Source organism: Xenopus laevis, chromosome 4L (genome assembly GCF_017654675.1).
Source record: "Xenopus laevis strain J_2021 chromosome 4L, Xenopus_laevis_v10.1, whole genome shotgun sequence".
NCBI lineage: Eukaryota > Metazoa > Chordata > Amphibia > Anura > Pipidae > Xenopus > Xenopus laevis.
This window is the reverse complement of record NC_054377.1, coordinates 56,653,034-56,679,904: the sequence shown is the minus strand read 5'-3', so window position 1 is coordinate 56,679,904 and position 26,871 is coordinate 56,653,034. Positions and strand designations below refer to the sequence as shown.

General features: G+C 36.9%; 1 long non-coding RNA gene across 7 annotated transcripts in view; it reads left to right on the top strand.

Annotated features, from left to right (window-relative positions):
* Window positions 1-26,104, top strand: part of LOC108713508 — a 54,406-nt gene extending 28,302 nt beyond the window's left edge. For 5 of the 7 annotated variants that reach the window (XR_005966964.1, XR_005966966.1, XR_005966963.1 and 2 more), the window contains 2 exons: window positions 12,275-12,320; window positions 25,871-26,104. This is a non-coding gene — a long non-coding RNA (uncharacterized LOC108713508). The remainder of the gene's footprint in view (window positions 1-12,274; window positions 12,321-25,870) is intronic. The other 2 variants (XR_005966965.1, XR_005966968.1) reach the window with 1 other exon arrangement.
* Window positions 26,105-26,871: the final 767 nt, after the last annotated feature.

The following is a 26,871-nucleotide window of genomic DNA, read 5'->3' as shown; positions in this document are numbered from 1 at the left end:
GGCCAATAATGCTCAGAACAGATGTGTTGGTTTAATACACGGAAGAAAAAAGCAGCACTCCAGATATTGAAAGGGCTATTGTGAGGCGGTAGATATATTTGACAATATTTTTATGATAACTTAGTGTGTGAAATAGGGATTTGATTTCCTTTGCTGGTCCCAACCCTAATCAAATTTTCATGCTTTTATGATGTGCTTGGCGACTCCAGACAAAATAATGTAATGCATCTAATCTTACTCAAAGATTTCTGGCAGTTAAATGATTTTATATAACACATGCTTGCCCTTATCAAAGTGCTCCCAAGCTGTAAATAAATGACTTTGCTAAATGATGGTAGAGAGACTCACACTGTGGAAGGTCAGTCACATTTAGGGGGTAATTACAGTGTTTCTGATTATTATTCCTCTCTACCTTTGCACTAGTGAGAATTATTTGGAATTGTCAGCGTGTGTTAAAGGAAAAGTATATTTGTTTTTTAAGCATCACTTGAAAGTTAAGCTGTTAGAGCTCATCTAGCACTTGAATAAAACAAGTAGTCTGCTGTTTCTGGAAGCTCAAATGTTATTGAGCACAAACAGCTTTCAGTATCACATTCAGAAAAACATCCCTTGCTGTGACAATTTCCTTCCACAGACCGCAACAGAATAGTGCCACCATATTTGCAAAAAAAAAAAAACATGTTTTGATGGCAATAATCACTGAAGGAAACCTCACCAAGAGACACAAGTGAATCCTTTCAACAATCCCACCAATTGGAAGGCTAATCAAACCCATGTGCCATACTAATAGGTGATTCTTCTTATTAATGGAAGGGATTCCCCCCCCCAAAAAAAAGTGGAAAAGTGGTCTTGGGATGAGCACATTTTTTCAACAAGTTTCGCTGTTAAAATGACTCCGAGAAAAAAATGATGCTCGTAAAAAAATGTGTTGCATTTCGGTGAATTTTGGGCAAAATGGGTCAAATTCGTCCATCCCACTGATCTAGCGTAATTTTTACATTAGATAACAGAATAAAGTGATGAAGGATTGAAAAATGTGTTTCCCAGGGCAGCACTCAGATCTGTGATGATCTGTTGGAGGAATGATGATGAATTTTGAACTACAGAAAATAGCACAAGTACAAATCAATGGGGTCTCTTTGTGCCCGAACACTGCTGGACCTTCATAATTTCTACCTTCAAGCTGATGGGTTTGTAAAGGTTTTATTTCCCTGTGTGTGTGGAGGGGAGATAAAACACGCACTAAAAGATTGCTGGCAACTAGGCATGAGTGCATTTTTTCACCTGATACAATAAACCTATGCTAGAATTTTGCCATGCACCTCATTTCACTCAAAAAAAAAATAGGAGAAAACACGAGAAAAACTCCAGTGTATTTGGTAAGAGAAAAAACTGACTTCAATGCATTTGAGAGAAAACACCCATTTATTAATTTACTCCATTTACATGGAGAAAAAAAATTCCATTGACTTCAATGCATTTGGCGCAAGAAAAAAGTGGGATAAAAATCACCTACTGACTTAAAAAATTTTGCTCATTTTTTAAATTTCACAAATTTTCATCGAAACGAAAACACGGCAGTTTTGCTAATCACTACTGGAAACCACAAGATAGGTCAAGATTTCCATTTCTATTAATTAAGCCAGAGTTAAATGAAGGCCCCTCATTAACTCGTGTGTCTCCTGCTCTCTGGGAGGCAGATGTGGTAAACGTTTAATAGTGCCCATGAACTAGAGTAATGCTTAGAGGCCCATTTATCAACATTCTAATTGTATTGGTTTTAGAGAATTTTGAAACCACAAATAAACTAATTTTCTCTAGAACCACAAATGGCATATCATTTATTAAATGATTTGAATATAAAAAGTATGAATGGAAGAAAAAGCTGAACGATGTGCTAAAAAATACAAAAAATGATAAAACCTCTAAAAATGCACGTTTTTTGGACAACTACTAGTGAAAAAAATCCACAATCTTTTAAAAGTCTGAATAGCTAAAAAAAAAAAAAAGCCCAATAGGATCCCAGTGACTTCTATAGGACTGTGACTGCCTTTACTTGGAGAATCTTTGTATTAGAGCTTTTGTTTTTTACACTACATAAATCTTGAATTGTTAGTTTTAGAGAAGTGAAAAAAAACACAATTTGTGAAAACAATTGAAATGCAGATATTAATAAATCAGCCCATTAATGTGAGGATTTCACCCGCCCAGTGATTCGCAAAGCATTTTTGACATTCATTAAATTTGTCAACGGTTGTGCAAGTAAATGGATGCAACTTATCTGTAGATTAAGTACTTTGTCAACATTAAGGGGCCCATTTACTTAGAAAGGTAAGAAAACACTGGCACAGCATGGGTTGCTTCTAGCAGGGAAATCCCTTGCTCATTTATTGCGGATGCAACGTTTCGGGGCGTAACCCCTTTGTCAAGCATACAGGATGTTCAATGAGCAGAGTATTTAAAGGATTACAAATTAAGCTCTAATTGGCAAACATAATTACTTTGAAAACTCAAAAAATTAACAAAAATTAAAAAATTAAAAAGCGAAAAAAGATAGAAAAAAGACCATAATTCAGAGGTGAATAATATCAGCCAACGAAAAAATATTCCATCAAACGAAATAATTGTCCATGGTAGTGTAAATGTCTTTCAATAAAAATTGTGAAATATCCTTCAAAAAAAGTAAAGTGTCCATGTGATAATACATAATTATTTCAAATTACCCCACTAGCATTTAAAAAAAATAATAAACTTGGCTTAATGGGCAAAAAATTTCAACATAATATTATGAAGTATCTTTCCAAGTAGATTAAAAGTATCCAAACAGTGTACAATTGTTGCTATTACCCCTGGATCGTTTGTAATTCATCCACACCAAGGTACCAAACACGCAATACAAAGTTTTTTTACGTGTGATACCAAGGACGTAATTTATAGCATAAAATGTCCATGTGGATTACTGTATATAGGACAAACGAGCAGGGCCATAAAATTAAGGTTAAACGAACATAAATCTACCATCCGCACCTACCGTCCACCACCAGTTACCACAGGGATCCACGAACAGAAAGAAAAATTTAAAGGTGAAACTTTACTCGCTAAACATTTCCATTCTCATGCCCACCAACTTTCCCAACTACGGTGGCAAATATTAGAAAAAGTTAGTCCAAAACCAGGCATGGATTTAAAGAAAACACTGCTCCAGAGAGAGTGTTATTGGATCTGGTTTTTGCAAACACGCCATCCAAAAGGGTTAAATGACGAATTTATTATGAGTTGTTTTTTATAAGCATTGTGTATTAATTATAATTATTTTTCCCTTTTAGATAAGCTATCTGCCGAGCTATGCCTCAGGGAAAGGTTCTCTTCTCTCCATTTATGTAGGGTAAGATAGAAGTGAATTGTTATTAATCTTCAAATAAGTAAATATTTAAACTTTTTTATAGTTAACATACCAATTGTGTGGTTGATTGAAAATTTCTTAAAAATTTTTATTATATTGTAATTTTTATACATTTTGCACTAGCATTGTAATCTTAGTATTTATTGTTACTTGGTGCTCCCTGAAAAGTAATTTTATGTAATTTATGGAAAATGACACATTGTATATGCACTTGAGATTAACACTGTTTTGACACAATTGTACACTGTTTGGATACTTTTAAATCTACTTGGAAAGATACTTCATAATATTATGTTGAAATTTTTTAATAACAGATGAGGTGTCACACTTATTATTTACACAGCAACCAAGAATACCATATGTGTACTTTTGGCCAAAAGTACACAAAAGTTTAGACAATCCCCCCGGGAGACCCATTGTTTCAAACGTGGGCTCACTATGGCAATCTCCGGCCATTTACATTGATATGTTCCTCCAACAGGCTTTACCTTCGCTAAAACCTTGCCTTACAGATACCACTGAATTTTTAACACGACTAAATAGCTTGAATCTACCATCTGATAATTTTCTGTTATGTTCCTTGGACGTCAAGGATCTTTTCACTTCTATACCCCACTCTGAAGGCATTGATTGCATGCGTGATTATTTGTCTGATTTAAACCTCCCTAATTATAGGGTTACATCCATTTGTCAATTACTTGAGTTGGTTTTGTCCAAAAATTATTTTACATATAATGAAGAATATTTTTTGCAACTGCAAGGCTGTGCCATGGGTGCCAACATGGCACCCGCATATGCCAACATATTTATGGATAAGTTTGAAAAATCGTTTATTTTCTCCCATCCTATATATAACCAATTAATTTATGAATACATGCGATATGTGGACGATACGTTCGTTTTTGGACAGGGCCTCCTGAGACGTTAAAGGAATTTGTCTGTCACTTAAACAGTGTCCACCCTACCATTAAATTTACTTGCGAATCAGATCCCTCTAAATTACATTTTTTGGACGTGAATATTCAGGTGGTGGATGGGGTACTGACTACTTCGTTATACAGTAAACCCACTGATAGAAACAACTTGCTTAGACCTACTAGTTACCATCCACCAGGTGTATTTAAAGGGTTACCAAAAAGCCAGTTAATGCGGGTAAAACGGATCACATCCACACCTGAATTATTTAAATCAGATTCCCTGACTTTGGTACAACGCTTTGCAGAAAAAGGTTATGACCAAGCTGCACTTATGGATACTAGAAGGGAGGTGGAATTGATCCCTAGGGAAGAGGCCCTCGTTAGAAAACCAAAAGGTAGGCCTAAAATACACAGAATTCCCTTTATAACTTCGTATGGTACAAATTCCAAAAAATTTAGGAATATCATTTTGAAACACTGGAATATCCTAAGTACAGATCAAAAATATGGGCACCTGTTTGGCTTACCACCCCTATTTTCATATAGGAGAGGCAGAAATATCGGCGAATTGATAAAGAAAAAACCAAAGAGAAAGCAGGGAATGTGTACACTTTTGGGGACCCAAAGGTGTGGAACATACCCTTGTAGAAATTGTGGTCACTGCAATGCTATTACCCCTGGATCGTTTGTAATTCATCCACACCAAGGTACCAAACACGCAATACAAGGTTTTTTTACGTGTGATACCAAGGATGTAATTTATAGCATAAAATGTCCATGTGGATTACTGTATATAGGACAAGCAGGGCCATAAAATTAAGGTTAAACGAACATAAATCTACCATCCGCACTTACCGTCCACCACCAGTTACCACAGGGATCCACGAACAGAAAGAAAAATTTAAAGGTGAAACTTTACTCGCTAAACATTTCCATTCTCATGCCCACCAACTTTCCCAACTACGGTGGCAAATATTAGAAAAAGTTAGTCCAAAACCAGGCATGGATTTAAAGAAAACACTGCTCCAGAGAGAGTGTTATTGGATCTGGTTTTTGCAAACACGCCATCCAAAAGGGTTAAATGACGAATTTATTATGAGTTGTTTTTTATAAGCATTGTGTATTAATTATAATTATTTTTCCCTTTTAGATAAGCTATCTGCCGAGCTATGCCTCAGGGAAAGGTTCTCTTCTCTCCATTTATGTAGGGTAAGATAGAAGTGAATTGTTATTAATCTTCAAATAAGTAAATATTTAAACTTTTTTATAGTTAACATACCAATTGTGTGGTTGATTGAAAATTTATTAAAAATTTTTATTATATTGTAATTTTTATACATTTTGCACTAGCATTGTAATCTTAGTATTTATTGTTACTTGGTGCTCCCTGAAAAGTAATTTTATGTAATTTATGGAAAATGACACATTGTATATGCACTTGAGATTAACACTGTTTTGACACAATTGTACACTGTTTGAATACTTTTAATCTACTTGGAAAGATACTTCATAATATTATGTTGAAATTTTTTGCCCATTAAGCCAAGTTTATTATTTTTTTTAAATGCTAGTGGGGTAATTTGAAATAATTATGTATTATCACATGGACAGTTTACTTTTTTTGAAGGATATTTCACAATTTTTATTGAAGGACATTTACACTACCATGGACAATTATTTCGTTTGATGGAATATTTTTTCGTTGGCTGATATTATTCACCTCTGAATTATGGTTTTTTTTTAATCTTTTTTCGCTTTTTAATTTTTTAATTTTTTGTTAATTTTTTGAGTATTCAAAGTAATTATGTTTGCCAATTAGAGCTTAATTTGTAATCCTTTAAATACTCTGCTCATTGAACATCCTGTATGCTTGACAAAGGGGTTACGCCCCGAAACGTTGCATCCGCAATAAATGAGCAAGGGATTTCCCTGCTAGAAGCAACCCATGCTGTGCCAGTGTTTTCTTACCTTTCATGTGGATCTTGATGTAGCCAAACGCCTCCTTCACTGATCTGGGATTCGATTTGATTGGGAAGGCCAGGGTGTGCTAGGGTAATTTCTTTTCTGGCCCATTTACTTAGCCCGAGTGAAGGAATAGAGGAAAAAAAACTTCGGATTTCGAATGTTTTTTTTGGCTACTTCGACCATCGAATGGGCTACTTCGACCTTCGACTTCGAATCGAACGATTCGAACTAAAAATCGTTCGACTATTTGACCATTCAATAGTACTGTCTCTTTAAAAAAAAACTTCTACCCCCTAGTTCGCCACCTAAAACCTACCGAAGTCAATGTTAGCCTATAGGGAAGGTCCCCATAGGCTTTGCTATCTTTTTTTGATCGAAGAAAAATCGTTCGATCGATGGATTAAAATCGATTATCACTCTTACAAACTATTTTTCGTTCGATCATTCGATCGAACGAATTGTGGTAAATCCTTCGAGTTCGATATTCGAAGTTGAAGAATTTCAATTCGGCAGTCGAATATCGAGGGTTAATTAACCCTCGATATTCGACCTTAAGTAAATTTGCCCTTTAGCATTGTGGGCATGGGATTAGAGAAAAACTTAAACCTGCTAGAGGCCTATGCAACCAAAAGCATTATCACTGTGCAGGTCTTTCAAATAGATAAGTTTATTCATTTAAGACATCTAGGTGAGTTGATGAAGCATTTTTTTTTTCACAGGCTTCTTCAAGTTTAAAGGGGGTTTATTTACTAAAACTCAATTTATCTCATACTTTTAGTAAACCAAGCTCAACTCCCATCCACAATTTTATCTTATTTATCAATAAAATAACTTGGAAAAAGTATCACTTAATTTTTTCGGGTTATTGGCCTAAACCCAAATTAATGGACGAAACCCAGCGCAGATCACAATATTTTCAAATTGTAAAAAGGAAATCTGCCATTGACTTCTACATGACCTTGGAAAGGTTTGAGATGGCGGATTTTGGGATTCAGACTTTTTGCATCCTCCGGATATAGTACATCTCTAAAAATTTTAGCTTTTTTTCCCTCTAGAACTTGAAATTTTTGCCCAAAATACCTCAACCAGAAAAAATTGAAGTTTAGTAAATAACCCCCTTAGTGTTGCACATTGCAGCATATGCTATCAAAAATCCACCCAGACTTTGTGCACTGCCTAAGGGAGGAACTCCACGATGCGTTTGGTGCCGACACGTCGCTATGCAACGAAATGCTGAGTTTTTGTTATGTTTTGGGTAGTGGAGAATAAGTAGAGTATAACAGTGCTATATTAGCAGAGTGTCATGCAGCCATTACACAACAGTAACTTTCACTTTCCCTTTTAAGCTGTAAGGAATGCACAGTATGTCTGAACACAGTGACATCTACAGGCCATTTGTATAAACACCACAGTTTTCATCTGACAGTTGGATAAATGTAGTTCTTACATTCGATTATCCTTCATCCTGTTTCTTCACAACAACCGACACATTGCATGCGTTTTGTCACATGGCGACGTGTCTGCACCAAACGCATCGTGGAGTTCCTCCCTTAGTTTGGTAGAAGCCTTTTTCAGCATAGTACAACAGAGGATCCCTCAATACCTTGTGCAGACAGGTACTTCCCTTTCTGATAAAGGGGGATTTGATTGCGGAGATTCCTGATAAACCCCATTCAGCTTGAACCAAAATTAAAGCAGTAGTACACTTTTATCCATTCTGTTGAATTAGCTGTTTTTTTTTTTCCCTTTTTTTAAATCATGTCTAATAAGTGTGCTAAACCGGCCCAATCGGAAAAAAAGCCTATTTTATCTGGGGATTTAGAGACATATATCCTATAGGAAAATGTGCTTTGTGAATATATGAAAAGGATTGATGACTTATAAAATATTCCCTTTCTTTTTGCACAGAGAGACATTATTTATTGCTGCATGCATTTTGAATTATGTGGGTCAAAGGAATTACTGGCTGTTTGCCACAGAGTAAGCATCTGGGATCATTTACCTGTCATTGCATGGCAGATGCTGCTAGCAGGTCATTGCAAAGGGTATTGTGAACGCTGCATATACATTTATATAGTGCCTGTTCTTTAAAAAAGAAAAAAATGCATCTTTCATTTTAATTGCTATAGCATAAAACAAAGTATTGGAAAACAGTCTCTTAAATACAATACAAAAGACAAAAGCCTTAGCTTCTGACAAATGCCAGTAGTGTAACTATAGAGGGAGCAGACTCTGCAGTAACAGGGGAGCCCAGATGCTCTCCTACCTGTGGCGGGGATAGCAGAGAACTAGGCAGCACGGGGTAGGGGAGTGGGCGGAGTCTAGGCAGAGAGTTGGCGGAGTCATGGCAGGAAGTGGGAGGGAGGATGGGGATTGGAGTGTGCCAGGCCCCTTTGAAGATTTTTTTTGCAGGGAGGCCTGACTCACTCTAGTTACCCCACTGACAAATGCTGTAAAATATGCCACAAATTGTAAAGGAAACGGGTTATTCACCTTTAAATGAACTTTAAATATGAAGTAATTGGTTTTCATTTTTAGATGGAGCAAGAACAATTCATGTGAATTTTACAGCTGTGAATACAAAGAGCTCAGTTGAGCTGACCATCAACAACAAGCTGGCACCTGTTTTGTCTGGGCCTGGTTCAGAACCAACAATTCCAGCTGGAGGGTGGTGGTTGGACATCGCTGATGTATATAATGCAAATATCTAACAATTGTTATTTACAGTAAATGGTGTTTAACTGTCTTTTCCTTGATAGTGGTGCAGTGGTAAAAATGCAACGTGTGCCATATGCTAAGCCTAAACATAAATTACATTGAGTAAATCTTAGAGATAGGTACCTATTGTAGATTTAGTGACTAACCATATGCTAAAGCCAAGAAACAACGGATAAATAAAAGTTAAAAAAAAGAGTTAAGAACAGCTGACACAAGTAGTATTTTGAGTGCATTTGAAGTTAACTTTGGTGACCAGTAGTTTTATGATTGACTGAATCTACATAAGGGTCTGCTCTTTCAGTGGAAACAAATGCTCATTAGTGAAACAATCAATTCGCTGGGCAGAAAGCAGCACATCACGTCCAGTTGACTTCTAGTTTTGACTGTAGAGCCAAAATCATTTTTGAATTTGCTTGTGCAAAATGATTTGTGTGCCAAACTTGGCGGAATTCTAAAAGTTTTGGTGATTATAAATAAACTGTATATCTGAAAAACAATAATTTTAAATAATACAGGGATATTTAAATGGAAACAAGACACAAATTAATTTTATTGTAACATTATAGGCAGTAAGTTCTCCATCACTAATTGTTTCCCTATCTTCCTTTAAGTAAACAACTGATTTCTGGGTTAATTGTTATGATGTCTTAAGATCTGGTATGTAAACAGTGCCCTGGTATATAAGTATTGTTGCCTATGGCGTGTCGCAATTTTCAAGAGCAAATGCAACTACAGAAACGCTGTAGAGTTGAGAGATTTGTAATTGCCTGCCAGATGTACTTTTTCCTTAAGAAACCATGAAATTGTAAGCACAAGATGATTTATGCATCTTATCTCAATAGGCTGTCCAGTTCTTCACCCCCACTTTGTTTTGCAAACACATTTTCTGCTGTTATGCCTTTTGAAGCAATTATCAGGTTTGTGAGAATTGTGCAATCATTTACAAATGATGTTCTAAGTTGGCTGCATTAAATCTTTATCCATTATGTCTGTCCTTAAGTAGAACTTTAAAGGATTGCTCAGTTGGGTCTGTTCTTGTTTTTTGTCCTGTAGCGTTAAGTGGTCATCACCCTAAGTGGCTGAAATGGCTCCATGGTGCTTAATATCAGAGCTAAATGTTTATTCCAACAGAAAAGTTACTATTTATTCTGTCTACTTTTTTTTTTTACAGTGTGGTCAGTTTGGTAATCATTTAAGACCCATTTAAAGGGTAAGCAAAGTCTAAAATAGAATAAGACTAGATATGCTGTATTTTGTATACTAAACATAAACATGTACTTACTGCACCACAAGTTAATCAATCAAATGATTTATGCTTTCAAAGTTGGTCACAGGGGGTCACCATCTTGTAACTTTGTTAAAATCTTTGCAAGACCAAAACTACGCACATGCTCAGTGTGGTGTGGGCTGCTTAGGGATCGTCATAAATGATCAAAACAGGGAAACAAACAAAGCTGATTGATGACAAAGCATGGCTGGGAAGTAAGGCGGGGGATCCCCCTGCTGTTCATAAATATGATTGTTTCCCTGCAAAGCAGTTAGGGACCATCTGACAATTCCTATCCACAGCAGTAAATGAAGGGAGAATTTCACTGCATACAGTCAGGTTTCTTATAAAAACGGTGCACATTTTTAAATTAAAGTATATTGGAGATAGGTTTCTTTTTCATTAAAGAAAGTAAAAATGGGATTTTATTATTTTGCCTTTACATGCCCTTTGAAATAGAGTTTAATGTATATAACAGACACCATCATGATCTATTAAGACTGCAAATAAGCCACCCCGAAGCTTAGTAAATGTCTTGTAGCTCATCAGTAGTTAGTTGTTAGTATAGTACAAATGTAAAAACATTAATATTACCATTACTTTTTAAGCCTATGGCATAGACATACGTACATGCAGAAAACACTGGTGGTCGAAATCGTGTCTGTCCATATGTTGCTACATGTAATATTAATTAAGGAAAAACACACTGTAAGAACATGTGCTTGAACATTCTTGCACTGAGGTCCATTAATATGGTGTGCAACATAAATGATACTTTATTGAGTAATATTACAAGTGGTGCCAGGCTGAGTGGTATTTGGCCTTTGAGAATTAAGGACCAGAAGGCAACATGCGGGGCATTCAGTCCTTTGCTTCTTCATATCTGCTGGATGCACCCAGGTTGTATATAAAATGCCTTTGATCATGTATTCTATTTCAGTCTGCTTAAAGAATAAGTAAACCTTTAAAATAATTGAATGTAAATTTGATGAGGGTGCTATTCTAGGCACTCGCAGTATACATTCATTATTTATTTTGTTTTTATTCCAAGATATTAAAGGATACATGTACTGTTAATATGAATGAATTTTGTTACAACAGTGCCACCTGCTGGTCATTTTTCAACCATTCTGACCACAAAGTAGTCAAGGAAGAGACTGCTCTAATGTTCTTCTGCTTAGGAAAAATATTGTAATCTTTCTCAAATCTATCCTAAGCAGAAGAACATAAGAGCAGCTTCTTTATTTCTCCCGACAACTTCCTTGACTACTTGGTGGTCATACTGATGGGAAAATGACCAGTAGGTGGCACTGTTATAACAAAATTCCATTCATATTAACATTACATATATCCCTTAAAGGAACAGTAACACCAAAAAATTAAAGTGTTTTAAAGTAATGAAAATATCATGTACCGTTGCCCTGCACTTATAAAACGGCTATGTTTGTTTCAGAAATACTACTACTATAGTCCATATAAACAAGCTGATGTGTAGCAATGGCGGAAATTGAAAAAAGGCTATATGGCACAGGTTAAATAGTGGATAACAGATAACACCATTATGTTTTACAGAGCTTATCTGCTATCTGCTGTGTAACCTGAGCCCATTCTCCTTTGAATGGATGCCCCATTGCTACACAATATAAACAATATTAGTGTTTCTGAAGCAAACACGCCAGTTTTACCAGTGCAGGGAAACTATGTATTATATTTGTTTTACTTTAAAACACTTTAATTTTTTGATGGATGTTACTGTTCCTTTAATATCTTGGAATAAAAACAAAATAAATAATGAATGTAAATGACAAAAGTGCATAGAATAGTACCCTCATCAATTTTACATTCACTTATTTTAAACGTTTACTTATCCTTTAAAAAAAGCGCTGAAATGATACATGTTTATGTTGACCAGTTAAATAATGATAGTTTACCTTGCAATGCACTGCATTCATGTAATATTGTGTATAGATGTGTATTTTAATATTTTGCATGATATCTTTTAAGGAGATGACACTGGCAGAAAAGATGGTGATTACTGACCTGGCCAAATGTGAGTTTACTGAAGTGTTTACTTACTACAAGGGAAAAATTGAGGAACAAAAGAATAAATCAAAAGAAGATAAACTAGTAAGTACTAATTACTTAATGGCAGTAAAGATTTTATCTCATTTTAGTCTGCCGAGATGGCTTAAAATAAAGGGTTTTGGAAGAGCTGGAAATCAATTATATAACATTAAGGCACGTTGCCACTCTATAGATAAACAGTATGTGCTCTATAATTGGGGGAGGGGGGCAGTATTACTTCTACAGTACACAGTTAAAGCAAATGTCTTTAGGATCAGTAACATGCCTTTCCACATGCAACTGTATTTTTCCCTTTCCCAAAGATAAATGGGCTCAGTGTTAAAAAGTTGCTGGAATTTGTGAATTTCAGGCTATATGATTAATAGCTTTGATTACAGCCAGACTAGATAAAGCCAGGCACTGTGTGCTTTCTCAAACGAGCTTTGCCAACGCGGCTAAATCCTGACGAGCAGCAACACCTGCCACTTAATTCCGCAGCCCATCGACTGTTCTCTGTCCATGGTTTTCTAATGTGTACAAATGTCCATAAGGAACTGTGTCCAAAGCTGTAAATGTGATCTTATCAGGGCACTGTGAAAACAGGGGAAGATCTCTGCAGAGAAAGTGTGTGACCGAATTACTAACACATTCTTCAGCTCCAGACTACAGTAGCCAAGTGCATTCAAGTGTACAGAAGTCAGTTACAAAGGTTACTAAAGGACCATGGTAATATTTTCGATTTAAAGGACTCCTGTTATAGCTACATGTTCATATATTATTAGAAATAAGAACTATACACATTTTTTCACTTTGTTTCTGTGACTGTTGCCAATTCAAGTCATAATTTGTCTTGCCCAAAATGCTATTTTTTTAATGTTTACTTGCATGGGTGGATTTTCATTACGGCTAGGGAAGGCTAAGCCTTCCCAAACCTTGTTGATGATAAAGTATCAAGAGAAGGAAAAAAAAACTAAAGAAACAGCTTTACTTCCCCTCAAGTCCCAGGATAGCCTCAAGAAGATTGGCTAGGCTAGTGGAAGAAATTTATAACTTCCGGCAGCCTAGTTAATCTCCTAGTGGCCGGACTGGGACTTGCACTTTAAAAAGAGTATAACAGATTATAAAAAGAGAGAGACAAATTAATACTTAAGAAAGAAATACAGTAACAGCAACTACCAATGTGAAACTAGTAAAAGGGTAAAATAAGAAAAATGAGAGGGTACATGGGACAGCAGAAAAGGGGGGGCATCCTGAAAAAATGCAGTGTCAAATCCAACCCCCCCCCCATTCATTAAAAACTGTGTTTTAATGTGCCTGGAGTATAAAAATAAGCACTACACATACTATATACTCGAGTATAAGCCGAGTTTTTCAGCATCCAAAATGTGCTGAAAAAGTCTACCTCGGCTTATACTCGAGTCAGTAGCTGAGATTGCAGTCACTTTTAATCATTCCTATACCAACAGTTCACTTGGGGAGAGACTGCAATATCCCACAGCACCCTCTGTTGGTTATTTGAAAGAATAACAGTGACTGCAATATCACACAGTGCCATCTGTTGGTTATATGAAAGATTAACAGTGACTGCAATATCACACAGCGCCCTCTGTTGGTTATACGAAAGATTAACAGTGACTGCAATATCACACAGTGCCCACTGTTGGTTATACGAAAGATTAACAGTGATGGCAATATCACACAGCACCCTCTGCACATGGCAGTGGGACAGTGGGACAATGCACACAGTAATCCGTTTGGCAATTCTCTGTCACCATCAACTTTGCAAAGAAGTCCGGTTGATCTCTGGGGGGGTCGCTTTGGCAGAATGTGCGCTGCTGGGAGACAGGGCTGTAGTTGTGTCTAGGCTTATACTAGAGTCAATAAGTTTTCCCAGTTTTCGTAGATAAAATTAGGTACCTCGGCTTATACTCGGGTCGGCTTATACTCGAGGTATATACAGTAACCATCTTGCCACTAGTGAGAGACAAATAAATGTTTTGGCATTTTGTTTATTTATTACTGGGGTACTAACAGAGGCTCATTATAGAAACTAGAATAGCTTCTTGTATTCACCTACCTGCCACAGATATTCATTTCTAGAGAGTTGATTGGCGAATGTGACCTGTTTCAATTTACCAAACATTTGCGAAACAGCAACAAATTTCATTGAAGTCTATGTTTTTTCACCTATTGGAGTCTATGGGGCAAAGTCACTAAGCGCGAAAATGCGCTAGCAACGGCTTCGCCGCACTTTGCCACATTTCACCAGGCATAGTTTTGTCAGGGCTGCTCAAATTCACTAAAATCCAAAGTTGCGCCCAAGGAGGCGAAATGTAGCGAAGTTGCGCTACTGTTAATTCATCAAGCAAAGCGAAGTTACGCTACCGATGTCTAATTTGCATATGGTGCCAAGTTAAAGTACAATGGACGTATATGCAGCATAAACTACATTACACTACATAAGCATACATCCCAACATTTTGGAAGTAAAAAGAGGGACAAAAATTTTTTGGACACACCCCTTTCTATGGCCACACCCCCTAATTACCATGTTCATTTTACAAAATTTGGTAGGTTATGAAAGTTTGAAAATATTTCTCCTTATCTAAACTGTTTTTTTGTGTCTCACAATTGTTACAAAGTATCTTATTTGCACCTGTTTTCTTTTCTTTTTCTGGCTGTTCAGTGCAGAGAAAATAGGGACTTTCCAGTACAAATGAGGGACTGCAGGTTGAGCGGTCAAAAGAGGGACTCCCCCCGAAAAAGGGACAGTTGGGAGGTATGCACAACCCTAGAAAACATTCATTAAATAAAATAGAGGTCTTATATTGCTCTACACATGTGCCCACTTTATAGTTTAGGTGCCATATGTTCGGAAATGTAGGGGGGAAGGAGGGTACCCCAAAAAAAAATTTCGATCTTTTTCAGCCTATCACCCTGAAAAATGCTGGTGAAGTCAAGTCTGGAGCAAGAGGTAACGTTCAGTAAAATCTGCAAATTAGTGAATTGGCGTAGTTACGTCCCTTCGCCAGAGCGCAACTTCGCCTGGCGTTAGCGCTAGGGTATGTCTACTTCGCTAGCGAATTTACGCCAGCACCCGTTAGTAAAACGGCAAAGTGCCAAAATGACGTCACACTGGCTATCGTTAGCCACTTCACCCTTTAGTAAATTCCCCCCTTTGTGTGTCATTTTTGCGGTGAAACTAGGTGAAAATTTTTGCTCATTTCTAGTTAGCTATAATAGACTTAACACAGTACAACGCACTAATTGCTCTTTCCTGTGTGACATGCCCTGTGTTTACAGGACATAAGCAGAGAGGTAAAATCAAAACAAGCACTCCCCAAGCACAAAAATCACCCTCTGTCTATATTTACTGTAATACTGGATAACACAGCTCACCAAAGCAGGGAGAGCGCCATGCTTTCTCTTAACCTACTGTATTTCCATATGTTCCATAAAATTATGCCACCATAGATATATTACTATACTATAGGTATGAGACCTGTTATTCAGAATACCTGGGTTTTTCGGATAACAGATCTTTCTGTTATTTGGATCTTCATACCCTACTTATACTAGAAATTAATTTAAACATTAAATAAAACCGATAGGTTTGTTTTGCTTAGTTAGGATCAAGTACCAGTTACTGTTTTATTATTACAGAGAAAAAAAAAGAAAAAAAAATGGAATCTATTAGAAACAGCCTTACCTTAATTCTGAGCTTTCTGGATAACGGGTTTACCTGTACACACAGTTCAACTTTAGATTATTATGGACTTTAAATTTTCCTAAATGCAGGGACTTCCCTAAATGATTATACTGAGGCTTCCTCAATGCAACATCATTCTGACATTGACCCTAAAACCATAATAGCCTGTGAGTGCAATCAATACATAGCATGGAAAAAAAGTGTCGCCTATCCAGTTATACACTGAATATACCAGCCCTTAATGAGCCTTCGCAATTTTTAGCTAGCCAATCCAAAATTATGTACATTAGAAATGGTAATTGATCTGAATAAGCACCAAAAGAATTTATATTCAATGTTATGTTTGGCTGGAAAACCTAAGGTTTTGGTGTTGGAAATGTTTTAATCCATTCAGCAGCGTATCTTTAGAGGCATATTTATTATGATGTGTAAAACAAAAATCAACTAAACAAACTGTGTAAAATGTAAAATAAATGGCGAATTTATCAAGGTGTGTTTTATTTTACGCCATGAAAAACGCCAGATTTGCTGTTCTTATTTTAGATTGCTTCCGGCAGGAGTGACGGAACACAAAATGTGTAAAAAAGAATGTACACCGTTTTTTACGCTGTTTTTTACACAGTGAAACCTGATGATGTGTGGTGTATTATTTTACCGATGTTTATGCCACATAATAATATGCCCCTTCGCGTGAATTATATTCAGTAATATCTAAATGTAGAAATGACTGCTTGTTGCACTCACCTCTGGCTGATCTACATACTCGGCTGTATAGGTCACAAGCACTGTGAGATAATATCAATGAAAAACAGCACGCGCCCAACATATATCATGAGCTCTAATGTATAAATGCCAGTAGCTTAGCTACGATCTTTCTGCCTACACTGACTTTATTGAAAAAGTCATACATTTCCTAGAATAAGACCAGAACTATATAAGGCAGAAAATAGCATTTGCTAATTTTCTCTGCACTTTTCAGTTATCATATCTGTCAAGCACCATTTGCCAGGCTAAACATGGAATTCTGAATCAAAGGTGTAAGTGGTATACCTTAAAGGAGAAGGAAAGGTACGGAGGCATTTTATTGCCAATAGATTAGCTGCAATAGTGCAAGCTAGAATGCTATATTTATTCTGTAGAATGTTTTACCATACCTGAGTAAAAAGCTCTAGAAACTCTCTGTTTGTTTAGGATAGGAGCTGCAGTATTAATGTGGTGTGACATCACTTCCTGCCTTAGTCTCTCCCTGCTCTGGGCTCAGATTACAGTAGAGAAGGGAGGGGTGGGCGGAGAGGAGCAAACTGAGCATGCTCTTGCCCAGGGCAATGAGGTTTAAGCTGAAGGCAGGAAGTCTGATACAGAAGCCCATGAGTACACAATAGAAGGAAAGAAATGCAGTGTTTCTTTTGACAGGGGACTCAGAGCAGCATTACTTTGGGGGTTTACTGGTATATTTAGATGGACCTTTCTGATAAGGCTTACTTAGTTTTAACCTTTCCTTCTCCTTTAAATGCATTTATTTATGGCACTAAACTATATTTCAATCCATATAATATGCTCATGGACCTCATAAATTGCGGCAGGAAGGATTGATATTTGTAATACTTACAAGTTCAGAATGGTGTCCAGTAATTTTAATAGTTTCCTTTGAAGAATAGCTCAAATGGAGACAATGCTATGTAATATATCTTACAGGTATATTTTTCAGTATTTTTCTCATTGCCTCAATTACTGCATCTGTCTTTGAAGACCCATCATTCTACCTTTTTATTCCTGGCCCTACAGATTCTAAATTCTTAGACTACAAGAAATGTAAAATTTGAACAGTCTAAATCAATGCCTTCATTGTTGTCCAATGATTAATCAGTAGAAACCTATTTAGTACTTGGGGGAGTTGCAGTTTGTGGCAGACACTAAGGTAACACAATTGAGTGTTACTAAAAAAGACACTTAGGGGCCGATTCACTAACTTCGAGTGAAGGATTCAAAGTAAAAAAACTACGAATTTCGAAGTATTTTTTGGGCTACTTCGACCATCGAATGGGCTACTTCGACCTTCGAATTCGAATCGAAGGATTCAAAGTAAAAATTGTTCGACTATTCGACCATTCGATAGTCGAAGTACTGTCTCTTTCAAAAAAACTTCGACCCCCTAGTTCGCCATCTAAAAGCTACCAAAGTCAATGTTAGCCTATGGGGAAGGTCCCCATAGGCTTGGCTAACTTTTTTTGATCGAAGGATATTCCTTCGATCGTTGGATTTAAATCCTTCGAATTGTTCGATTCCAAGGATTTAATCGTTCGATCGAAGGAATAATCCTTCGATCGTTCGATCATACTATCTGCGCTAAATCCTTCGACTTCGATATTCGAAGTCGAAGGATTTTAGTTCCTAGTGAATCAGCCCCTTAATTCAGCTTTTCTACTATGGGCAATGTGTCAATTATCATACTTTTTATTTGGATTTGGTGAAATAGTTAATGTTACACACTTTAATGCAATTGGATATACAGGCTATACATGTGGTTCTTTAATACAGTAGTAACAGTGAATGCAGAGGATCAAATCTTGGATAAAGCACATAACTGGAATAATCCCAAAAAAAAAACATAAATGTAAATTGCTGTATTTTTGTCGAAATTCTGGACTCTGGCCAATAAAAAACAGATTAATAAATAACTGTATAATGTCAAGGTGCAATTGGTGCTTTAACAGCATGTTTATTTTTCATATTAGGCCCTTAAAAATTTAATCTATTAAGAAATATGTTTTATTTTTTTCCCCCTTAAAAGGTTTACTAAAGCTCTATCTTTGAGTATAATCCTTGGAAATTACATGACTACTATAATCTAATAAAAGTGTATATGGAATTGGCTGGCAGTATTTAAAGGTGTAAAATAGCTTGGAGCATTATTAATATCTATGAGTATATGCAGGGAATACTCAGCATGCCATTGGGACAAGCCTTTGATTCTCTTTCCCATGCCATGAGATCAGACAGTGTTGTCATGATGTATTACTTATTAGGCATTGTGGTGATACCTGCCCATGAATGCTAAACTAGTCTAGCCATAAAAATGCACAAATAAATGTTCAGATAAATGTTTGCCGTTATCCTTACTGTAATTTTCTGATTTTCAGACATTGATCACTTTAGCAAACTCCCAAAGTGGAGGAAGACCAGTTAGCTTCCCCTTTGCCCATGTTGGTTTTAGCTCCACTACATAAATTCTCTATTTTTCAACATGTTTCCCTCAACTCATATGGGACTACAAAGACTTACTTGCTTCAAACGTTATATTTCCAGTCTCTTGTGGAAAGGGGGAATCCAGTGCAGTTTCATAATTAGAGTTAATTTTGGTTGAAAAAAGACACCTATAAACTCTTCCATGTGATTCCCTTCCCTGTATGTTGTGTTGTATGGCGCAGCTCTTTTTTCTCCTAAAATGGAACTGCACATAGTCATCTACTGGGACAAAAAAATACTGTTCTTAGGGGGGGAAAGGATGATTAACTCAATAAAAGTGCTTACAGCATATGCATCTAGTATGTGTAGGGATTTTGGTATTCCTGCATGTTCATATCATAAAGTAGGATACTCGTATATATTTGATGTGCATGGAAAGCTTTTCCTTTGCCCTGCATGTTATAAAAACCCTGCATTGCAGATTAGAGCAGATACTCCCATTTTTTTAATCAGTCTCCCTCAAGAGGTCAGAAATTCCATTTATAGATGCCATAACCTTAAAGCATAAAATAATTTATGCAGCTGCTGTCAGGACAGCTTAAGCCACCATTAGAAAAGCAATGAACAGGTTAATAGATTCTCATGTTTTTAGTTAGTGTGGCATTTTCTCACTGCAGAACAGCCTGTGTACATAAAGATAAGGATGTGGCTGCTAGACTTGTCATTTATGGCTTACTATAACTATAGATACCCTATACTTACACGTGTGCATCTTACGCTTTTGCAAGTGTGTGGTCAATGTTGATTTGTCACTTTGTCCCTGGTGTGATTTGTGCCTGTGTGCCTGATAAACACTATGTGAATCTGTTCTACACTCTATAGCTTGCAAAGTAAAGATAATAACGGCCAAAATCATAGCCCAGATTTGCCCAGTGACAATTGGAAACATATTAGAGAATGAATAATTTTTACTATAGCATGGCTTTCTCTAGCTATAGTTATTTATTGTATTATACAGTGTAATTGTATATGCTACTTAAAGGAATGTCAACACCCAAAAACATGTTTTGTCAAATAAAAGAAAACATAAATCTAAGCAACTTTGCAATATGCATTCATTACAACGTTTCTATGGTTTCTGAATTCTTTGTATATATTTTTTATTAGGCTAATTTGTATTTTGGGATTGACTTGCCCTTTAACATTTGTCTCATACAGCTGTTTTATAAAACAGCACATTGTTTCCAATTATCATACTATTTATATTTTATTCATAAACATTATACCTGGCAGATTCTTTTGTTTTTATCTAAATACATTTCATGTGGTTTTGCTGCCCATTACGATGATATTACAGGTACCTTTTGATACCAATAGAGATAGCATGGTCTTGTACATTATCTGCTAGAGTATGTAATTAGTATATAGTATGTATTAGTAAGTATGGTCATAGATGGGAGGCTCCGGACCACAGGGTCTGCTTCGACTATAGTTAAAAAAGAAAATAGTAAAGAAATCCTCCCTCCCAGGCACTCTCCTACCTGGGGGGGTGGCGGCGGCGTCTACTAGTTATGCCAATGCTCATAGACTTTTCTTATGCTGTACAGTGATACATAAGTAGTTTATTCAAACTACTTTTCTTATTGCGGATGAATGAAAATTCTAAGCTGCTTTTCCCCCTTTCGAAAAGGAAAAGAAACAAGGATTTACGGCTGGTGTTTTCCCAAAGAGGTTTTAGAGTTCATGTTTTCACAACAAATCTCAGATCTGATGTTATGATTTGTCATACAGTTTATGGCTAATCCTATCTCTTAAAGGAAAACTATACCCCCAAAATGAATACTTAAGCAACAGTTTATATCAAATTGAATGACATATTAAAGAATCTTACCAAACTGGAATATATATTTACATAAATATTGCCATTTTACATCTCTTGCCTTGAACCACCATTTCGTGACTCTATCTGTGCTGCCTCAGAGATCACCTGACCAGAAATACTACAACACTAACTGTAACAGGAAGAAGTGAGGAAGCAAAAGGCAGAACTCTGTCTGTTAATTGGCTCATGTGACCGTACATGTGGTTTGTATGTGTGCACAGTGAATCTTACGATCTCAGGGGGCGGCCCTTATTTTTTAAAATGGCAATTTTCTATTTATGATTACCCAATGGCACATACTAGTAAAAAAGTATATTATTATGATAATGGTTCATTTATATGAAGCAGGGTTTTACACATGAGCTGTTTTACTCAGTATCTTTTAATAGAGACCTACATTGTTTGGGGGGTATAGTTTTCCTTTAAGCTGGCCATAGATTTTTAAAAGATATTTTCATTATGGTTAGACCAACCTTACCTTGAAATGATTTTTTAAATGTACGATTTGTCCATCAACTAAAAAGACCATTTCAAGGGAAATGGCTGATCAATTTTCTGACAGATGTCGGACGATAAATCGTTATATGTGCGATCGTTCGATTCCACAAACCTCACGATAATTTAACGGATTCGCTGGATTGCACTAAAATCGGTCGTTCCTCCGAAGAAAACTCTTTGCGTCTATGGGGATCATAAAGCTGGCCATACTCTTAAAGATGCAGTGCCACTGGCTGCGGCCTAACCATTACACAGAAGAGAGTGTTCTGGGGAAAGAAGGGGTCATTACATTCATTTTCTCCAAGGAGTCAATGCATTTTTTTGGTCAGTGCAAATTAATTAAGTAAATGTTTCTGGGTGAACCAAGTCACCTTTTTCTTTAATAAAAATCTAAAACAGAAAAGCCCAAACTTAAATTAGGTAAAGGAAAATGGTGTAAACAAAACAAATAAATAAATATCATACTTCTATAGCTCTGTTTGATATTCCTAAAATGTTTCATTTTCTACATGTAAAAGCGAATAATGTCCTGAAGATGCTTTAAGGCCGCATGCAAATTACTGTGTGCTCCCTTTACTGTCATTTTTATATGATAATTTGGTTCTACCCTTTCATTTCACAGGGAATAAAATATATACTGAATCTAGGTACATGGCTGCAAGAAGTTCTAACTAAAAACTTATCTAGCAATCCTGTCTTTCCTGAATCAATACTTACAAGAGATAGGTTAGATGTTCATCTCTGATAGAATCTGTTAGACTTGCAAGAGAAAGTAATTTTGTCATCTCTCTGATACCGGACATCCATTACAAAGAATGATACAGGTCTATCAGAACTTGATAACCCATGCCATTTCATGTTTGCATTTTGTCTGCATCCCTGAGACTTTTATGACTCTGTTCTGAAATATTTTTTTTTTTCCTTTCTCCAAATACTGTGATTACTCCAGAGTGGGAGCCTGACCTCGAGAACAGCCGGTAGCAAATAAATTGACTGGAGCCGCTAAAAAGAAGCAGATTAGTGTGTTTATGTTGGAACAGTAGAGTGAAAATTACCATCGTTCCTATAATGTTAAAGGTTAATAGTTGCCATCATCCCAAATAACTTTATTTAAAGTTAAATATTTATGAATTGTTTTACTGGAAAAATTAGGTAGAGGAAAAAAAATACCATAGAGAATTGTCAGATAAGAATGCTGATGATTTAATTGCAATTGCTAGAATGGGACAAACTTTTCATTGTTTGCTTTGCACATCTGATTAAACTAAAGCAACTGAAGTGATAAAAAATCCTTTCTAGGGGCCAATGCGTGCAAGCAAGTGACAGTCATGACATGTATTGAAAAATGTAAATGGCTGGATCTCCTTAGTAATGTTGAGTGGACACAAATGGGCTGAATTACTGTCTATCAAATCATCATGTGCAGTCATTGGCTATTTGTCCAATTTGATCACAGACAGTGGTGGAACTGCTGGGGGTGTGATCGCACTAGGGACCACACCTGGGATAATCTGACACCATTATGGGAGACCAGACACACTGCCAAGCCTGCACAGCTCTCCAGGGGGCAAACTCCCTAACCGGCGAAAGTTCGCCAGCGACGGCTTCACAGCCATCGCAACATTTCGCCAGGCATATATTCGCTAGGAAAGTGCCATATGTTGCAGCAAATACACAAGTCCAGATAACATTAATAGATAAAATATAGTTGTTATAATGCCCACTGAGCCCACTGTATGTTCCATATGTTAGAAAATGGAGGGGGAACCTGGTTACCCAGAAAAAATATTATGGACCTTTGCAGGCTATCACTCTGAAAAAAGGAAAAGACGCCAGCGTTTTTTGGGAATTTTGCACTAAAAATTGAGGAAGTTCTATGACCTCCATTGCACTTTGCCTGGTCTGAGCTGGCGAAGGCAAGTCTGGCAAATGAGGTAACGTTCAGTAATCTTACTGAATTTGCGGAGTTACGTCCATTCGCCAGAGCGAAAATACTCCTGGCGTTAGAGTGTGAAGCAATGCTAGCGTCTATCTCCTCTGCTAGGGAAGTGACGTCTGCGCCCGTTCAGCGAAGTTCCGAAATGACGTCACGCTGGCGATTTTCCGCCAGCTTTAGTCACTTCGCCCTTTAGGGAATCTGCCCTCAGGTATCTGTGATGCTGAAAGAGGAGGAGAGTAAGTGATCTCCCTTCTTATATCAGCCCTCCTATTAGTGTCCATAAACAATCCCTCACCTCCACGTAGGTATGCCCAGAGTTCCCTCTTGCTGCCTAGCACCTCCTTAAAGTCCCTGGAACCCTTTGTTAACCACTTTGGTGCCATACATTACCAGGACACAAATCTTTCATTTAAAACATTAAAAAGGTGTGTTGCACTCATATTGTTACAAAAATGTCTACTAGATATATATAGAAATTGGATGAAGTAACCTATAGGTTACTGCACCTGGGTAAATTTAGTGGGACTCACTTAAACATAAACATTGGGAACATTTGCACCTAGGCAGTAACCCATTTAGGGATTCGATTTTTTCAGGCAGCTGCAAGGAGAACAATGACAGCAAACATCAGGCTGCCATGGGTAAAATAAATGACACCTCTTATTCCATAATCTCCATAGTGGTTATGTAGTATAATATGCAATGTTTGCTATAGTTCTCACCACCTATAGCCACAAATCTGTAGGTAGCATTTACTTATTACCTTCTTAAAGGCAAACATCTCATTGGTTGTTATGGGTTAGTGAACCTGGGAAAACTTTGCACCATTTATTACATATGGGGAATAGAGTACTATTGATTACATGACACCTCATGACAAATCTGATCCTATACTATGGTCTAACCCAGATGTCCCCAACCTATTTTACCAATGAGCCACATTCAAATGTAAAAAGTGTTGGGGAGCAACACCATGCCTCCCAACATGTTGGAAATAAAAAGAGGGACAAAAACATTAGACACGCTAAGAACAGCAATTCACCTTCAAAACTGTAATAACTGAAAACAAATACAAAAATATGTTCAAACTTTTATAACCTGCACAATTGTATAAAATGAACATGGTAATCAGGACATGTGGCCATAAAAACGGGCGTGGTCAAAAAAAATTGACACTCTACACACAGCAACTTTTTTATCCCTCTTTTTATTTCCAAAATGTTGGGAGGTATGATAACAGATCCCATACCTGTACTGTGTTCACCTCCCAACAGCTACTGAGGCCTACTCCTATTGTATGGCTCTGCAGACCAATCATGTTGCTCAGATGTCATTTCATTTAAATCAATCATTAACACCCTTTTCTGTTGAACTGTATGATATGACATGTGGTATGAGTTACCTTAGAAAAGTTTGTCCCACCCATATCTGTAGTTTGCAGTGCCCATTATTTCTCTATAAGTAGTAAAATTAATCTTTTATAAAACTAGTTATGAAAAAGAATGGAATTGGTCGGCTGCTGTGGGGCACTGAATCTGCTGTACCCCCTTCTTCCATTGCAGGCCACAGTGTAACTTCTAAATGCTTTTTTACTGTATTCATATATTAAAGGGGAACTAAAGTCAAAAAGAATAATGCTACAAATGCCGTATTTTGTATACTAAACATAAACATGAACTTACTGCATCATAAGCCCAATTAAACAAATGATTTATGTTTTCAAAGTTGGCTGCAGGGGGCTGTCATCTTGTAAGTTTGCTAAACATCTTTGCAAGACCAAGACCATGCACATGCTCAGTAAGGTCTGGGCATCTGTTGGGAGGTTCAGCTTAGGGATCAAATTATCAAAACAGCACAAGTCAAATAATATCTGCCATAGAAGCTGAAATAGCAAGACTGATTAATAATCAGAATATACACTGCACTGGGTCTATGGATACAAATCTCTACACAGTCTCCGGCTGCTTTATAGGGAAACAAACACAGCTGCTCGAGGTCAGGGAAGTAAGGTGGGGGGGGCTCCCCCCTTCCATTTGAAAGTATGAGCATTTCCCTGCAGAGCAGTTAGGGACTGTCTGAAGTTTCCTATCCTCAGCAGTCAGATCAAGTAAATGAAGGGAGAATCTCACTGCATACAGTCCGGTTTATTATAAAAACTGCACACATTTTTTAATTAAAGTATATTGGAGATAGATTTCTTTTCATTAAAGAAAGTAAAAATGGGATTTAATTTTTTTGCCTTTACATCCTCTTTAAATAAGCCATTTCATGTCATTAGGTATGCACTGGACATGTTTACTGATTTATGCCATGTCTCCAAAGGAGTCCTGCGCGGTACCAATTTCTAGGACCCGGACCCGACCCCAACCTGCAGCCCGCGACCTGAACTGCAACCTTCATATTTACCCACTTTGATCCGCTACCCGACCCAGATCCGTAACTGCCTTATCCAAACCCGACCCGCAACTTGCCAACCACCATCAAGCAGGAAGGGATGGTGCTGCAAACTGGAAGTGACGTCATCAAAAGTGGGTGGGACAGAAACACGTTTTGTAAAATATAGACAATATTACATAAGATAAGAAATTTAGATGAGACCCGCAACCCGACCCGCTGCAGGACTATAGTATTATTGTTTATTGTTAGATGTAAAATGTAAAAGTCTACCAAATACTAAATGGAGTGAGGATAACAATTATTTTCCTTTTAAATTCACTTGCTCCTTTGTTTTTCTGCAATAACTAATGGCCAAATAGTGAACAATTGATTGCATATACATACTAGTTCGCACAGAAAAGTCTTAAATGTTTTCTGAAAATGAGATTTCATATGCAACAGCTCCATCTTCAGGGCATATTGTCACATCACCATATTTGTTTTTGACAGCATAGCGAATAAAGTAAAAGTTGTTTTTTTTCTTTTTAAGATATATATTTTTATGTTACTGGTTTCTTTCACTTCCAGACAAATCCTGAAGCTCTGACCTAGCAAATAATACACAATTCAGTTCAGCTCGGCCGTGGTTTGAACTTCCAGTTCACTGCTCTAAGCTTCAAGGTCGAATTTATTTGAAATGTGTTTCCTTTTACTGTGAAGAGATGCAATCGCTTGTGATATTGATGCGTCTGGAACTTGTAAAGCACTTGTCCTGCTTACTATAAAAAAAATGTTTTGTAGCTTATATGGCCATTTGTAAGGCTTGCTGAGGTTTCGTATAGCTTCCAATCATGTGGTGAATGAACATTTTTATTTCCACTTCCATAATTATCTCTCACAATGGCCATACAATTGCTTGTGACCTTTATAATGCTTTTCAGCATACA